Source organism: Aegilops tauschii, chromosome 5 (assembly GCF_002575655.3).
Source record: "Aegilops tauschii subsp. strangulata cultivar AL8/78 chromosome 5, Aet v6.0, whole genome shotgun sequence".
Taxonomy (NCBI): domain Eukaryota; kingdom Viridiplantae; phylum Streptophyta; class Magnoliopsida; order Poales; family Poaceae; genus Aegilops; species Aegilops tauschii.
In genome coordinates this window covers 4,468,246-4,481,403 of record NC_053039.3, presented here as the reverse complement: position 1 = coordinate 4,481,403, position 13,158 = coordinate 4,468,246, and the positions used below count along the sequence as shown (strand labels likewise).

The 13,158-nt window shown below is 41.3% G+C and overlaps 1 non-coding gene across 1 annotated transcript; it reads left to right on the top strand.

The window, feature by feature from the left end:
• The first annotated feature begins 13,085 nt into the window (after positions 1 to 13,085).
• On the top strand, positions 13,086 to 13,158 carry TRNAT-UGU (transfer RNA threonine (anticodon UGU)). Its single transcript has one exon. It is a non-coding gene; the product is annotated as a tRNA-Thr (tRNA).

Below are 13,158 nucleotides of genomic sequence, written 5' to 3'. Positions count from 1 at the left end.
TGAAGTTATTGGTCTATAGTTTCATTCTACGTCTATGGCTTAATGAATCATCATTCGAACATTGATCGTGCTACCTAGCCCACATTTCGGGTGCACATTTCAACCAATGTTTAACTGTGTATGTTTTCCTCGAGCATACATCATTAAGTCATTCGATCTAGCTATTGTTATCTCCTTGTTCACATAGTTGTGGAAATCCATCTTTTGGAACTCTCAATGGAATGTCGCTGAGTCCATCAGCCACCTCCTATCCCTCTCTTTGGTTTAATGAAGAACTCTGGTTTCGGAACTTGCTTTCATAGTTCATTTCCCGAGAATCTTATAATGTCATCCCATCAATTTGTGTTGCACTTTTCTTCTCAGACATCCTGAGTCTGAGGTATCCTGACACCAATCAGATCTGAATCTCGGTCAGATATGATGGTTGGAACATATTTCCAAGAGTTATAACATTGGCCTATTTATGACCCGGTAAGGTGATGATACCCAGCATACCTGGCGGGAGGACCTATTGTTATAAGTTTTCCCTTTTAGCAAGGTTAGCTATTCTTCCATGAGAAAGTGGTAAGACTTATTCTATAAGTTGTTTCCGATGGATCCTTTGTATCCAAAGTCTGACCTTTGCTTGAAGACCATGCCAATGTTATCTCGAAGCATGTCTATGGTACTCCGATTTTCAATAAGAGCACTTGAAGAACAATGCAAATTTTTCTTTGTCCATTATCCAAACACCGTTGTATGGGTGATGTCATGAAATTTCTCTCACCTTACCTAAAGAGTTTTCTACATTATATCCTGTCCTGGATATCATGCTCTGCTTGTCCTTGGGGAGGATACACCCTTGAAATATGTGTTTAAGCACATTTTCCTTTCCATTCTTCTGTTTAATCTGATAATCATATTTTCCTTTCCATTGTTTGGTTTAACCTTTCTGGTGATCTATATGATCTAAGCAGTAGTATTCTCCTGCTTATGTAAACACCCCGGTGTACAATTCTGTCAGTAAGACCCTGTTACTATTGTCGATGATATTCCGGTAACCACCGATGGACGAGAACTTTGCCTATTGGTCCGCCTCGTTTCGACGAGCAGGAAAATGGTTCTCTTCGTCCCTCGCCCTTGGTACCGATGTGGTTGCCGACATAAAAGACATGCTATCCTCTGACATGCCTTGCTTACATGATCCTGCAAGACGTCTCCGCCCTTCCTACTTTTAACCCACATGGTGGGCCCATAACCCACAGTTCCACAGGATCGAAACCTGACTCTCCTGTACACCCTTTTGTCAAAGTTATTCCTCGTGCTTGACTTTGTATGTAATTCACGGGCCACCTGCCTATTGATCTATTCTGGTATAAGACGCAATACTTATTCCCGATTGCTTTGAGCCCCTTTCACGCCCTGTTTCAGGCATCGAACGATTGTCTGGCCGCTTGAAACTCCTTATAGTACCTTCTTACTTTGCTCTCGATGTTTTCCCAAGTTTCGACTCAAGGGATACCTTGGTCCAAAACCCCAGAGCTAATTGCCGAATATCAGCCCTTGCAGACACCTGTCCTTGTAGTTTCCCTCCTATCCTTTCGTAAGTACGATGGAGTCCCCGAGGAAAGGATGCCAGCTTCATCATGTTGACCTGAAGCAGGAAAATGAAGACATCAACGTAATGGATCAACCGCTTCGAGAAGAGCAACCAAGATCGAGGACGCTCGTTAGAATTTCACGACCAAATCCCTTTCCCATCACTTCCCCTCTTAAATCTCGGGACGAGATTTCTTGTAGTGGAGGAGAATTGTGACGCCCGGATAATTAAGCTACAGTAATCCCACGTTAACGATGCCACGTCACCCCGTTTACTGTTGATAAACTCTCGATAGTTCAGAACCGAAACAAATTCAAAATTTAAATAAAAGTAAATAATAATAGTTTAAAAATATTAAAACTAAAATGTTCGGAGTGAGCCAAATAGTCCATATTAAATATTGGTGAAGAAACCACACTTTTGTAAAGTATTTAACTGCACTATAATAAGTAAAAACAGCAGCAAAACAATTATTTAAATGCTTTTAAATACTAAACAAATGTTAATCTAGTTTATATAATCACCAAACTTTTTGGAGTAGGTGGCCTATGTTATTATGCTAATTTAGGAGTAGGGGTTGTATTTTTGTAAACTGTTTTGCTAACTAAAATAAATAAAACAGAAAAGAAAAAAATAGAAAACAAAACAAAAGTGTAAAAGCACAGGCCACTATGCACTGGGCCAAGTGCACAGTGCCTGGCCCGAGCCTCGGCCCACTCCAGCTGGTCCGGCCCAACCCCTCCCCGGGTCGTCTTCCCCCCTGTTCCCCCGACCGGGGTCGCAACAGGGGCGAGCCCCGCCGGACCGCCTCGACGATGACTACCTGGAGAGGATAAGGCCGACCCCTCCCCTCGACGCCTCGGCCTCCTCCCCACCTACCTCCACCAACTCCCCTCTCCATCTCGGCCGCTCTCTCTCTCTGGCCCCCCCTCGCCCGAGCGAGATCGCCGCCGAAGCCTCGCCGTAGGTGTGGCCCCGACCACAATTCGTCGAGCCGCCGAGTCCCCGAGCTCCCTCTACGTCGTCCTCGTCGACCCCGCGCTTCAGGACGAGCTGGGGTGCCCTGCAGCGGCCGGGTCAAGCTTTACCCCAACCTCGGTCTCCGCCGCCCGCCGCGATTCATTCCGCCTCCCCTCTGCGCTCCCGTTCACTCGAGGGCCTCCGTGTGCCGCGCCGTCAGCCTCCGCCCCCTCCTCCTTCCTCTGGTTCCTCCTCATACACCGTAGATGGCTCGCGGTGCCGCCGTCGCCATTGCCGCATGCGGCCTCGTCCGCGAGCTCGTTGCGCTCACCCCGTCCATCTCCGAGCCAAGCCGTGGCCTCCGTCGAGTTGCCGGAGGTCCGTAGAGCCCGCTAGCGTCGTTTGTTAGCTAGAACGCAGCCGTAGCGTGGTTTTCGGAGATGCCCGTAGTCCGGCGCCGCCCGCGGTCGTCGTTGAGCTCCACTCCGGCCACCACTGCTCCTGCGATCACTCTAGATCTACGCGGGACGATCTACTCGTTCGAACGCCACCGAAAACGCGCGGAATGGTGCACTGTGCTGGAAATCCGAGCAACTCCGGCGAACTTCCGCCGCTGGAATGGTCGCCGTGGTCAACGTGCTGACTGGGCGGCCCCCAGCCACTGACAGGTGGGCCCCGTCTGTTAATTAGGCTAATTAAACATTTTTATAAATAAAATTAACTTGTTAGATTAAACACTCACTGACATATGGGGCCCACCCCTCTAATTAGACTGTTAGTTTAGTTTAAATTACTGTTAGACTAACAGAGGCTGACATGTGGGCCCCACTGGACCCACCTATCTGGTTTGACTGGTCAGCCGACCTGTTGACCTGCTGACGTCAGCGTTACCTCATGCTGACGTCATAATTCATTTTTGCTAAATTCAAATAATTCCAGAAATTCAAATAATCTTTGAAAATTCATATCTTTTAAACCGTAACTCGGATGAAAATGTTTTCTACATGAAAGTTGCTCAGAACGACGAGACGAATCCGGATACGCAGTCTGTTCGTCCACCCCACCTCCCTAGCCTATCGAACTCGCAACTTTCCCCCTCCGGTCCGTCTGTCCGAAACACGAAACAGCGGGAATACTTTCCCGGATGTCCCCCCCCCTTCACCGGTACCACCTACTGTCGCGTTAGGACACACCTAGCACTGCTCATTGTCATGTCACGCATCGTCATGTTTATGTTTGCATTGTATTTACTGTTTCTTCCCCCTCTTCACTCCGGTAGACTACGAGACTGACACTGCTGCTGCCCAGTTCGACTACGGAGTTGACGACCCCTCCTACTTGCCAGAGCAACCAGGCAAGCCCCCCCCCTTGACCACCAGATATCGCCTATTCTTCTCTATACTGCTTGCATTAGAGTAGTGTAGCATGTTACTGCTTTCGGTTAATCCTATACTGATGCATAGCCTGTCATTGTTGCTACAGTTGTTACCCTTACCTGCTATCCTACTGCTTAGTATAGGATGCTAGTGTTCCATCAGTGGCCCTACACTCTTGTCCGTCTGCCATGCTATACTACTGGGCCGTGATCACTTCGGGAGGTGATCACGGATATATACTTTATACATTATATACATGACACATGTGGAGACTAAAGTCGGGTCGGCTCGAGGAGTACCCGCAAGTGATTCTGATGAGGGAGCTGAAAGGACAGGTGGCCCCACCCCGGTAGAGGTGGGCCTGGGTTCCTGACGGCCCCCGACTATTACTTTGTGGCGGAGCGACAGGGCAGGTTGAGACCGCCTAGGTGAGAGGTGGGCCTGGCCCTGGTCGGCGTTCGCGGATACTTAACACGCTTAACGAGATCTTGGTATTTGATCTGAGTCTGGCCATTTGGTCTATACGCACTAACCATCTACGCGGGAGTAGTTATGGGTATCCCGGCGTCGTGGTATCAGCCGAAGCCTTCGTGACGTCAGCAACTGAGTGGCGCGCGCCGGATTGGACTGGAACGCCACTAGGCTAGGTCTGCTTCCGGCCGCGTACGCAACGTGCAGGTGTGCATAGGGTGATGGGCCCAGACCCCTGCGCGCATAGGGTTAGACCGGCGTGCTGACCTCTCTATTGTGCTTAGGTGGGGCTGCGACGCGTTGATCTTACGAGGCCGGGCCTGACCCAGAAAAGTGTGTCCGGCCAAATGGGATCGAGCGTGTTGGGTTATGTGGTGCACCCCTGCAGGGAAGTTTATCTATTCGAATAGCCGTGTCCCTCGGTAAAAGGACGACCCGGAGTTGTACCTTGACCTTATGACAACTAGAACTGGATACTGAATAAAATACACCCTTCCAAGTGCCAGATACAACCCGGTGATCGCTCTCTAATAGGGCGACGAGGAGGGGATCGCCGGGTAGGATTATGCTATGCGATGCTACTTGGAGGACTTCAATCTACTCTCTTCTACATGCTGCAAGATGGAGATGACCAGAAGCATAGTCTTCGACAGGACTAGCTATCCCCCTTTTATTCTGGCATTCTGCAGTTCAGTCCACTGATATGCCCCTTTACACATATACCCATGCATATGTAGTATAGCTCCTTGCTTGCGAGTACTTTGGATGAGTACTCACGGTTGCTTCTCTCCCTCTTTTCCCCCTTTCCTTTCTATCTGGTTGTCACAACCAGATGTTGGAGTCCAGGAGCCAGACGCCACCGTCGACGACGACACCTACGACGCTGGAGGTGCCTACTACTACATGCAGCCCGCTGACGACGATCAGGAGTAGTTAGGAGGATCCCAGGCAGGAGGCCTACGCCTCGTTCGATCTGTATCCCAGTTTGTGCTAGCCTTCTTAAGGCAAACTTGTTTAACTTATGTCTGTACTCAGATATTGTTGCTTCCGTTGACTCGTCTGTGATCGAGCACTTGTATTCGAGTCCTCGAGGCCCCTGGCTTGTATTATGATGCTTGTATGACTTATTTATGTTGTAGAGTTGTGTTGTGATATCTTCCCGTGAGTCCCTGACCTTGATCGTACACATTTGCGTGCATCATTAGTTTACGGTCAAATCGGGCGCGTCACACCTGTTGACAATTTGGGTCCTGTAGATAGTAGTGCAACGTTCCCTATTCATAGATCTGCGCCTGCCTTTATCGAGTTAGATACGAAATTATCCATCTTTGAAACAGGTATTAAGGTCGTCGATCTTTTAGCTCCTTATCGACGTGGAGGAAAAATAGGACTATTTGGGGGGGCTGGAGTAGGTAAAACAGTACTGATCATGGAATTAATCAATAACATTGCTAAAGCTCATGGGGGCGTATCTGTATTCGGTGGAGTAGGGGAACGGACTCGTGAAGGAAATGATCTTTATATGGAAATGAAGGAATCCGGAGTAATTAATGAAAAAAATATTGAGGAATCAAAGGTAGCTCTAGTCTATGGCCAAATGAATGAACCACCGGGAGCTCGTATGAGAGTTGGTTTAACTGCCCTAACTATGGCGGAATATTTCCGAGATGTTAATAAGCAAGACGTGCTTTAATTTATCGATATTATCTTTTGTTTTGTTCAAGCAGGATCAGAGGTATCCGCTTTATTAGGGAGAATGCCCTCCGCAGTGGGTTATCAACCTACTCTTAGTACAGAAATGGGTTCTTTGCAAGAAAGAATTGCTTCTACTAAAAAGGGATCTATAACTTCGATTCAAGCAGTTTATGTACCTGCAGACGATTTGACCGACCATGCCCCTGCCACAACATTTGCACATTTGGATGCTACTACCGTACTTTCTAGAGGATTAGCTTCCAAGGGTATTTATCCAGCAGTAGATCCTTTAGATTCAACCTCGACTATGTTACAGCCTCGGATCGTTGGCAACGAACATTATGAAACTGCGCAAAGAGTTAAGGAAACTTTACAACGTTACAAAGAACTTCAGGACATTATCGCAATTCTTGGCTTGGATGAATTATCGGAAGAGGATCGTTTAACTGTAGCAAGAGCAAGAAAAATTGAGCGTTTCTTATCACAACCGTTCTTTGTGGCAGAAGTTTTTACTGGTTCTCCAGGAAAGTATGTTGCTCTTGCGGAAACTATTAGGGGATTTCAACTAATCCTTTCCGGAGAATTAGACGGCCTACCTGAACAGGCTTTTTATTTGGTGGGTAACATCGATGAAGCTAGCACGAAAGCTATAACCTTAGAAGAGGAGAACAAATCAAAGAAATGAAATTAAATCTTTATGTACTAACTCCTAAGCGAATTATTTGGGATTGTGAAGTGAAAGAAATCATTTTATCCACTAATAGTGGCCAAATTGGCGTATTACCAAACCACGCCCCCATTAACACAGCAGTAGATATGGGTCCTTTGAGAATACGCCTCCTCAACGACCAATGGTTAACAGCGGTTCTGTGGAGCGGTTTTGCGAGAATAGTTAATAATGAGATCATCATTTTAGGAAATGATGCGGAATTGGGTAGTGATATTGATCCGGAAGAAGCTCAAAAGGCACTTGAAATAGCCGAAGCTAACTTGAGTAAAGCTGAGGGTACGAAAGATTTGGTTGAAGCGAAGCTCGCTCTCAGACGAGCTAGGAGACGAATCGAGGCTGTTAATTGGATTCCCCCATCCAATTGAAGACAATCCAGTGGTTTATAGTTGATACAAAGAAAAAGGGAAGAGGGATAGAAAAAGTTATTAGATAGTGAAGCGAAGTAAGTCCAATGCTATCTAGTAATTTTTCTACCTACTTACCTACTATTGGATTTGAACCAATGACTCACGCCGTATGAAAGCAATACTCTAACCACTGAGTTAAGTAGGCAATTTATCACCACAAAGGAAGACCCATTACTTCGATCGATTATATATTGAATCCCTTTTCTAAGCAATACCGCTTTGTTATTGGTCTGTTATATACTAAATACTAAACTAAATACTAAACAGATACAGATCGAAGGGGTATCCTCTAGCATTAGAAAATATTCATCTTGACAAGAAATTATCTATATGTTAAGATATCTCTGATAAGGGCTATAGCTCAGTTCGGTAGAGCAACTCGTTTACACGTGCGCCAATGCTTTTCAAAGGAGCTTATTATGCAATGCACATAATCGATCTTATTGTATGTCTTACTTCATAGATTCGAGAGAATAGGAGAACAGTAGCCTGACAAACAGTCGGTTCAGTCCAATTCAAGAGCCAATTCAGGTGCCTAATCAAATAGAACCCTTATGGATTTGCTAGTTGATAAGGTAAATATCCAGCCCACTAAATGCTAGGCATAATGAGGATAAGGGCCTCCAAAAAACTTCTTTTCGTTCTATGAACTTTAAGGTGTATGAAGTCTCATAGTTAACTCTTGCAGTGGAACGATAGAGACTCCATTTCACTTAGGTTGATTTAATTTAGAACGGAGGCAGACCTAAGTCAAGGTAATCCTCCTTTGAAACACTTTGGTATTGCTCCTAGATAGATCATAATACAAAAAATCAATCAGAGCACAGGGAGCCATCTCATTATCTTTCCGTAAAGAAAAACTATGGTGGACTAACTGATCTTTAAATCAGTTTATGAAAGAGCCCAATGCAAAAAAATGCATGTTGGGTCTTTGAAACAGTTCAAATCATTTCGATAATAATCCGTTTGATCTGTTTTACCGAGAAGGTCTACGGTTCGAATCCGTATAGCCCTAATATGCCCTTTTTTAGATTTTAGGATCTCTATCCTATGTTTTCTTTAGTTTAGTATAGTTTTCATTTTCTCATTAGTATTTGTTTATAGACTGGATAGGCGCCTGCGACATAGAATAGAGATAAAAGCATTACCAAAGGTTCATTCATCGAAAATCAAAATCATACAGACAGGAAAATAAAAACGAATTTCTATCAAATCAATAGAAGAAAGGATCCTTTCCCTGATTTGAATCCCGTCCTCCTTCAAATAGGATATCTCTAGACTTCCCTATAATAACTGCAATGATTTTATCCACTTTGCGAATTCCTACTTTGTTTTAAGTATATTTATTACTTTGTTTATAGATACATTATGTAAATTGATCAACTTTAAATAGAAAAAAATAAAGTAAAGAGTAAATAAGAAAACAGAATATTTTGTCTCATAGTTCTGAAATAGAGTTCTTTATTTTTATTTTATAGTATTACTTCTCATTAATTATACTGCATAGATTAGTCCTACTATCTTAATTAGGTTCTAATTTAGTAGTATTCTCATTTTTATTGAATAGTCTCTTATTATTTTATTATTAAATATTAAATAAAGGATAGAGCTATTCTTTCTTCTAGAGATTCTAGAGAAAGCGAGACAAAGTGAAACGAGAAAGTTTTCTTTATATAAGAATTAGATCTACATACACCATATCTAAATAGAATGGAAATCCAAAAGAAAGGGAGTTGGGATTCCATTGGATGAATCTTTCAAGAAGATGCAGCACAGAGGAAACAAAGGCTAAACTAAGTGCTTTTGTTTGAACAAAAAAGATTCTTGTTTCACCGAGGAAAAGAGAGAAGTTCTGGATAAATTGACAATGCTGAATTGAATTGACTAATTTAAGTTCCGCCTATTCCACATTAATGGGAGTACATTATGTTTCTGCTTCACGAATATGATATTTTTTGGACATTTCTAATAATAGCAAGCCTTATTCCTATTTTGACATTTTCGATTTCAGGACTTTTAGCCCCGGTTAGTGAAGGACCAGAGAAGCTTTCTAGTTATGAATCGGGTATAGAACCCATGGGAGGGGCTTGGGTACCATTCCGAATACGCTATTATATGTTTGCGCTCGTTTTTGTTGTTTTTGATGTGGAAACCGTCTTTCTATACCCTTGGGCAATGAGTTTCGATGTATTGGGTGTATCCGTTTTTATCGAAGCTTTGAATTTCGTGCTTATCTTAGTTGTTGGTTTAGTTTATGCATGGCAAAAAGGAGCCTTGGAATGGTCTTAACTGAATATTTAGACAAAAAAAGAAGGAAAAGATTCTATTGAGACAGTTATGAATTTGATTGAGTTTCCCTTACTTGACCAAACAAGTTCCAATTCTGTTATTTCAACTACACCAAATGATCTTTCGAATTGGTCAAGACTCTCCAGTTTATGGCCCCTTCTATACGATACCAGTTGTTGTTTCATTGAATCTGCTTCATTAATAGGCTCACGATTCGACTTTGATCGTTATGGCTTGGTACCAAGATCAAGTCCTAGGCAAGCAGACCTAATTTTAACAGCCGGTACGGTAACAATGAAAATGGCTCCCTCTTTAGTGAGATTATACGCGCAAATGCCTGAACCAAAATACGTCATTGCTATGGGAGCCTGTACTATTACAGGGGGAATGTTCAATAGGGATTCCTATAGTACTGTTCGGGGAGTTGATAAGTTAATTCCTGTGGATGTCTACTTGCCGGGCTGCCCACCTAAACCGAAGGCAGTTATAGATGCCCTAACAAAACTTCGTAAGAAGATATCGCGAGAAATAGTTGAGGATCGAACTCTATCTCAAAATAAAAATAGATGTTTTACTACCAGTCACAAGCTTTATGTTAGGCGCAGTACTCATACAGGAACTTATGAGCAAAAATTGCTCTATCAATCACCATCTACATTAGATATATCTTCTGAAACTTTTTTCAAATCCAAAAGTTCAGTACCTTCCTACAAATTAGTGAATTAGGAGAGGGGCTCTTTTGTGTAGAAAAATAAAAAGCAGGGCAATCTTTCAAACTTGCATCCGAAATGTGAAATATTTATACAAAGAGGGAGAGATGAAGACAATGCAGCAGGGTTGGTTATCTAATTGGCTAGTCAAACATGAGGTGGTTCATAGATCTTTGGGCTTTGATCACCGAGGAATAGAGACTTTACAAATAAAAGCAGGGGATTGGGATTCCATTGCTGTCATTTTATATGTATATGGTTACAATTATTTACGCTCCCAATGTGCTTATGATGTAGCACCCGGTGGATCTTTAGCTAGCGTGTATCATCTTACGAGAATACAATATAGTATAGATAATCCAGAAGAAGTCTGCATAAAAGTCTTTGCCCAAAAGGATAATCCTAGAATTCCGTCTGTCTTCTGGATTTGGAGAAGTGCCGATTTTCAAGAACGCGAATCTTATGATATGGTGGGAATCTCTTATGATAATCATCCGCGCCTTAAACGTATCCTAATGCCTGAAAGTTGGATAGGCTGGCCCTTACGTAAGGATTATATAACCCCCAATTTTTATGAAATACAAGATGCTCATTGAATGATAAGAAATTCATGCTCACTTATACAACACAACTCCAGATTTTATTCAAGTCAAGGAATATTTTTAGGTTCTTTTCCTAGATGAAACGGAATACCTATTTATAATTAATTCCTAATTATACAAAAGCATTCCAGATAGACTGAGCAAAAAAAGGGTTTCATTTGGATTCCCCTATGTTGAAAATCGCATATTAATTTCCTTCATATGAACAGAAAAATAGGATGACTCAAAGAAGTTCTCTACCAGGAACTTTGTACCGCGCACATTACTTAGCACAACTAGGAAAGTAAGATAAGATAAAGATAAGCAAGACTAAAAAAATATTCGTCGGAATAGCGGAATACAAAATTAAGAAACGCAAAAAAATAAAGGGGAAACTCACCCCCTTCTTTATCATAAAGAAAATATATATTTTAAAACTTCTTTAAAAAAGAAAAAGAAGTGCCTCTATATTTATATTATAGATTTATCCACTTAGATGAATAAATATTATTAATGAATATGTATCACAATCCATCTCGAGGTATTTGGATCAATACCTATTCGGTGGATCTTTTTTTTTCTCTGCCAGGAACCAGATTTGAACTGGTGACACGAGGATTTTCAGTTCTCTGCTCTACCAACTGAGCTATCCTGACCTTTTCTTGTGCATCATCCTAGTAGAGTATTTGTATCTATGTCAATTAAAAGGACTAAAAATTAATTAAAGTATTTCAAATTTAAAATTTGAAAATGGGGGGGTAGTCCTATGCATTGTGCATGGTTTACTTAAATAAAACTTAAAAATAGAGTGAATAACCAAGATTTCTTGCCGATACTCTAATAAAAAAGAAATCTATTCAATGAATAGGATAAGATCCATTGAGTTCTCTTCGCATTCCTTTGTGAAAGAGTAGAATGAGAAAGCTAATGAATCTTAAACCCATTGCATTGATAAAAAGAAAAAAAGAGGATAAATAATAATAATATAGTATAGTTAGGGAATAAAAGAGGATTTGGGGATAGAGGGACTTGAACCCTCACAACTTATAAAGTCGATGGATTTTCCTTTTACTAGAAATTTCATTGTTGTCAGTATTGACATGTAGAATGGGACTCTCTCTTTGCCCTCGTCTGATTAATCCACTTTTTTAAAGATCTCGAAAACTTTGAATTTGAATTGAAGAATTTGATTATTCAATATTCAATTGGAGTGGACTCACAATAATGAAAAAAAATGTGATATGAGTTTTTTTTCATAATCATTATCATTTCTAATTTCATTTTTAAAAAAGATAAAGAACCTATATTATAATTATAATATAATATGAGTTCTGTGATTAATCGTTTGCTATGTCAGTATCTATACGTGTTTATTAAATGTATAAGGTATAAAACCCCTCTTTCTCTAATTTAGAATTAGAAGGAATTCCACTAACAACACAACGTAATTAACTCGATTCGTTAGAACAGCTTCCATTGAGTCTCTGCACCTATCCTTTTCCTTTGTATTCTAGTTCGAGAACCCCTTGTTTTCTCAAAACACGGATTTGGCTCAGGATTGCCCTTTTTTAATTCCAGGGTTTCTCTGAATTTGGAAGTTACCACTTAGCAGGTTTCCATACCAAGGCTCAATACAATCAAGTCCGTAGCGTCTACCGATTTCGCCATATCCCCATTTCCCTCTTCTTTGAGACCAGGATTCCTTGTGTAATTTCATCCATCTCTTAGTTTTTTTTTGAATCATTGAGTTCATCACTCAACGTAGTCTAGCAGTTCAGTTCGACTCTATTTGAGAGACCTCGCTTGCTTATTGCAATTCAGAATTGAATTGATTCTATCCTTGATGTATTTGCAATTCAATCCGAATCAATATATCCAAAAGTTTTTATCTCCCCCACCTCCCGTCTTACTTTTTTATAGTATTCAAAATTATACTATAACGCTTGATATTTATTCTTTTTTCTAATCAGAATTAGCAATTTTATTTACTCTGACTCTATGTTCCCCTTAGTGAAATATTAATCCTCAAATTATTAACAAATAATAAAGTCTATAATGATCAAATGAAAATACCAATAAATTCTATAATTTTATTTTTTAATATCCTATAGTTAACCATATCAAGCTAACTTTATCTTTAAGAAGTTTTAGTATTTTTTTTATTTTTATAAGTATAACTTCAAATTTAGAACTAGTTAATAGCTAAGATTAATAACTAATATCTGAGATTTTACGGATTTCCTATACTATACCTATTTCTATTTGTTAGACTATTTCCGTTATGTAAGCCCACTTAGCTCAGAGGTTAGCGCATCGCATTTGTAATGCGAGGGTCATCGGTTCAAATCCGATAGTCGGCT